General features: G+C 51.1%; 1 protein-coding gene across 1 annotated transcript in view; it reads right to left on the bottom strand.

Moving 5' to 3' along the window:
* Positions 1–5,000, bottom strand: part of sez6a (seizure related 6 homolog a) — a gene marked incomplete at both ends in the record, with an annotated part of 135,562 nt that overhangs the window by 6,718 nt on the left and 123,844 nt on the right. The gene's annotated exons all lie outside the window — the stretch shown is intronic.

Raw genomic sequence — 5,000 nt, 5'->3', positions numbered from 1 at the left:
ACCAGGCTACTGTGGGGAAAGGGTGATCAGTGACCAGGCTACTGTGGGGATACTGATCAGTGACCAGGCTACTGTGGGGAAAGGCTGATCACTTTCACACTGCTATCAAACACCTTTATGTCCTGCAGAGAGAAATAAAAAAAAAACTTCAAGCAGGGTTTCTTCTGGCATGACTCGATAATGACCGCAAAACTGTCCTTAATTTCCCTCGGGATCAATAAAGTATCCATCTATCTATCTATCTATCTGGTTGAAGAATCAATTCCAAGAACCTGCGCCCTTCTTTTTTATGCACATTTCATTTGCGGCGATGACAAATATAGATTGATGGAGCTGATGGAGAATTTCCATTACAAAATAGTCAGCCATCACAAGACATGAATTAAGATTTATTCCCTCTGTTCTTTGACAAAGGAAGTGTGAAAGAAATCAATGAAAACTCTCAGTCATCTCCGCTCTCTAAGGGTCAGCATGGACATCCGAACTGGTCTGGAGAGGAGAGGGAATTAGATAGCAGCTCATTACAGAACTGGTCTGGAGAGGAGAGGGAATTAGATAGCAGCTCATTACAGAACTGGTCTGGAGAGGAGAGGGAATTAGATAGCAGCTTATTACAGAACTGGTCTTGAGGGGAGAGGGAAGTAGATAGCAGCTCATTACAGAACTGGTCTGGAGAGGAGAGGGAATTAGATAGCAGCTCATTACAGAACTGGTCTGGAGAGGAGAGGGAAGTAGATAGCAGCTCATTACAGAACTGGTCTGGAGAGGAGAGGGAAGTAGATAGCAGCTTATTACAGAACTGGTCTGGAGAGGAGAGGGAATTAGATAGCAGCTCATTACAGAACTGGTCTGGAGAGGAGAGGGAAGTAGATAGCAGCTCATTACAGAACTGGTCTGGAGAGGAGAGGGAAGTAGATAGCAGCTTATTACAGAACTGGTCTGGAGAGGAGAGGGAATTAGATAGCAGCTTATTACAGAACTGGTCTGGAGAGGAGAGGGAATTAGATAGCAGCTCATTACAGAACTGGTCTGGAGAGGAGAGGGAATTAGATAGCAGCTTATTACAGAACTGGTCTTCAGAGGAGAGGGAATTAGATAGCAGCTCATTACAGAACTGGTCTGGAGAGGAGAGGGAATTAGATAGCAGCTTATTACAGAACTGGTCTTCAGAGGAGAGGGAATTAGATAGCAGCTTATTACAGAACTGGTCTTCAGAGGAGAGGGAATTAGATAGCAGCTTATTACAGAACTGGTCTGGAGAGGAGAGGGAATTAGATAGCAGCTTATTACAGAACTGGTCTTCAGAGGAGAGGGAATTAGATAGCAGCTTATTACAGAACTGGTCTGGAGAGGAGAGGGAATTAGATAGCAGCTTATTACAGAACTGGTCTGGAGAGGAGAGGGAATTAGATAGCAGCTCATTACAGAACTGGTCTGGAGAGGAGAGGGAATTAGATAGCAGCTTATTACAGAACTGGTCTTCAGAGGAGAGGGAATTAGATAGCAGCTCATTACAGAACTGGTCTGGAGAGGAGAGGGAATTAGATAGCAGCTTATTACAGAACTGGTCTTCAGAGGAGAGGGAATTAGATAGCAGCTTATTACAGAACTGGTCTTCAGAGGAGAGGGAATTAGATAGCAGCTTATTACAGAACTGGTCTGGAGAGGAGAGGGAATTAGATAGCAGCTTATTACAGAACTGGTCTTCAGAGGAGAGGGAATTAGATAGCAGCTCATTACAGAACTGGTCTGGAGAGGAGAGGGAATTAGATAGCAGCTTATTACAGAACTGGTCTTCAGAGGAGAGGGAATTAGATAGCAGCTTATTACAGAACTGGTCTTCAGAGGAGAGGGAATTAGATAGCAGCTTATTACAGAACTGGTCTGGAGAGGAGAGGGAATTAGATAGCAGCTTATTACAGAACTGGTCTTCAGAGGAGAGGGAATTAGATAGCAGCTTATTACAGAACTGGTCTGGAGAGGAGAGGGAATTAGATAGCAGCTTATTACAGAACTGGTCTGGAGAGGAGAGGGAATTAGATAGCAGCTCATTACAGAACTGGTCTGGAGAGGAGAGGGAATTAGATAGCAGCTTATTACAGAACTGGTCTTCAGAGGAGAGGGAATTAGATAGCAGCTCATTACAGAACTGGTCTGGAGAGGAGAGGGAATTAGATAGCAGCTTATTACAGAACTGGTCTTCAGAGGAGAGGGAATTAGATAGCAGCTTATTACAGAACTGGTCTTCAGAGGAGAGGGAATTAGATAGCAGCTTATTACAGAACTGGTCTGGAGAGGAGAGGGAATTAGATAGCAGCTTATTACAGAACTGGTCTTCAGAGGAGAGGGAATTAGATAGCAGCTTATTACAGAACTGGTCTGGAGAGGAGAGGGAATTAGATAGCAGCTTATTACAGAACTGGTCTGGAGAGGAGAGGGAATTAGATAGCAGCTCATTACAGAACTGGTCTGGAGAGGAGAGGGAATTAGATAGCAGCTTATTACAGAACTGGTCTTCAGAGGAGAGGGAATTAGATAGCAGCTCATTACAGAACTGGTCTGGAGAGGAGAGGGAAGTAGATAGCAGCTCATTACAGAACTGGTCTGGAGAGGAGAGGGAATTAGATAGCAGCTCATTACAGAACTGGTCTGGAGAGGAGAGGGAATTAGATAGCAGCTTATTACAGAACTGGTCTGGAGAGGAGAGGGAAGTAGATAGCAGCTCATTACAGAACTGGTCTGGAGAGGAGAGGGAATTAGATAGCAGCTTATTACAGAACTGGTCTGGAGAGGAGAGGGAAGTAGATAGCAGCTCATTACAGAACTGGTCTGGAGAGGAGAGGGAATTAGATAGCAGCTCATTACAGAACTGGTCTTGAGAGGAGAGGGAATTAGATAGCAGCTCATTACAGAACTGGTCTTGAGAGGAGAGGGAAGTAGATAGCAGCTCATTTACTTATTTCTCTTTTGGAACAAGACAGCTGCTGATTTGAAATGAAGGGAGAGAGGAGGAGGTGAAGAGAGGAGGAAGTAGAGAGGAGGAGGTGGAGAGAGGAGGAGGTGGAGAGAGGAGGAGGTGGAGAGAGGAGGAGGTGGAGTCAGGAGGAGGTGAAGAGAGGAGGAAGTGGAGAGGAGGAGGTGGAGAGAGGAGGAGGTGGAGAGAGGAGGAGGTGGAGTCAGGAGGAGGTGAAGAGAGGAGGAAGTGGAGAGGAGAGTGGAGTGAGAAGGAGGTGGAGAGAGGAGGAGGTGGAGAGGAGAGTGGAGTCAGGAGGAGGTGGAGAGGAGTGTGGAGTGTGGAGTGAGGAGGAGGTGGAGTGAGGAGGAGGTGGAGAGAGGAGGAGGTGGAGTGAGGAGGAGGTGGAGAGGAGTGTGGAGTGTGGAGTGAGGAGGAGGTGGAGTGAGGAGGAGGTGGAGAGAGGAGGAGGTGGAGTGAGGAGGAGGTGGAGAGAGGAGGAGGTGGAGAGAGGAGGAGGTGGAGAGGAGTGTGGAGTGAGGAGGAGGTGGAGAGGAGTTTGGAGTGAGGAGGTGAAGAGAGGAGGAGGTAGAGAGGAGTGTGGAGTGAGAAGGAGGTGGAGAGAGGAGGAGGTGGAGAGGAGTGTGGAGAGGAGAGTGGAGTGAGGAGGAGGTGAAGAGAGGAGGAAGTGGAGTGAGGAGGAGGTGGAGAGAGGAGGAGGTGGAGAGAGGAGGAAGTGGAGAGAGGAGGAGGTGGAGAGGAGTGTGGAGTGAGGAGGAGGTGGAGCGAGGAGGAGGTGGAGAGGAGTGTGGAGTGAGGGGGAGGTGGAGAGAGGAGGAGGTGGAGAGGAGTGTGGAGCGAGGAGGAGGTGGAGAGAGGAGGAGGTGGAGAGGAGTGTGGAGTGAGGAGGAGGTGGAGAGAGGAGGAGGTGGAGCGAGGAGGAGGTGGAGAGGAGTGTGGAGTGAGGAGGAGGTGGTGGAGAGGAGTTTGGAGTGAGGAAGAGGTGGAGAGAGGAGGAGGTGGAGAGGAGTGTGGAGTGAGGAGGAGGAGGTGGAGAGAGGAGGAGGTGGAGCGAGGAGGAGGTGGAGCGAGGAGGAGGTGGAGAGGAGTTTGGAGTGAGGAAGAGGTGGAGAGAGGAGGAGGTGGAGAGGAGTGTGGAGTGAGGAGGAGGTGGAGAGAGGAGGAGGTGAAGAGAGGAGGAAGTGGAGAGAGGAGGAGGAGGTGGAGAGAGGAGGAGGTGGAGAGAGGAGGAGGTGGAGCGAGGAGGAGGTGGAGAGGAGTGTGGAGAGAGGAGGAGGTGGAGAGAGGAGGAGGTGGAGAGGAGAGTGGAGTGAGGAGGAGGTGGAGAGAGGAGGAGGTGAAGAGAGGAGGAAGTGGAGAGAGGAGGAGGTGGAGAGAGGAGGAGGTGGAGAGGAGTGTGGAGTGAGGAGGAGGTGGAGAGAGGAGGAGGTGGAGCGAGGAGGAGGTGGAGAGGAGTGTGGAGAGAGGATGAGGTGGAGAGAGGAGGAGGTGGAGAGGAGTGTGGAGTGAGGAGGAGGTGGTGGAGAGGAGTTTGGAGTGAGGAAGAGGTGGAGAGAGGAGGAGGTGGAGAGGAGTGTGGAGTGAGGGGGAGGTGGAGAGAGGAGGAGGTGGAGAGGAGAGTGGAGTCAGGAGGAGGTGGAGAGAGGAGGAGGTGGAGTCAGGAGGAGGTGGAGAGAGGGGGAGGTGGAGAGGAGTGTGGAGTGAGGAGGAGGTGGAGCGAGGGGGAGGTGGAGTGAGGAGGAGGTGGAGAGGAGTGTGGAGTGAGGAGGAGGTGGAGAGAGGAGGAGGTGGAGAGGAGTGTGGAGTGAGGAGGAGGTGGAGAGAGGAGGAGGTGGAGAGGAGAGTGGAGTGAGGAGGAGGTGGAGAGAGGAGGAGGTGGAGTCAGGAGGAGGTGGAGAGAGGGGGAGGTGGAGAGGAGTGTGGAGTGAGGAGGAGGTGGAGAGAGGAGGAGGTGGAGTCAGGAGGAGGTGGAGAGAGGAGGAGGTGGAGTGAGGGGGAGGTGGAGAGAGGAGGAGGTGGAGAGAGG

This window comes from Sprattus sprattus (assembly GCF_963457725.1).
Source record: "Sprattus sprattus genome assembly, chromosome: 1".
In the NCBI taxonomy this organism is placed as follows: domain Eukaryota; kingdom Metazoa; phylum Chordata; class Actinopteri; order Clupeiformes; family Clupeidae; genus Sprattus; species Sprattus sprattus.
The sequence above is the reverse complement of the archived record's forward strand: the minus strand, read 5'-3'. Positions and strand labels throughout refer to the sequence as shown.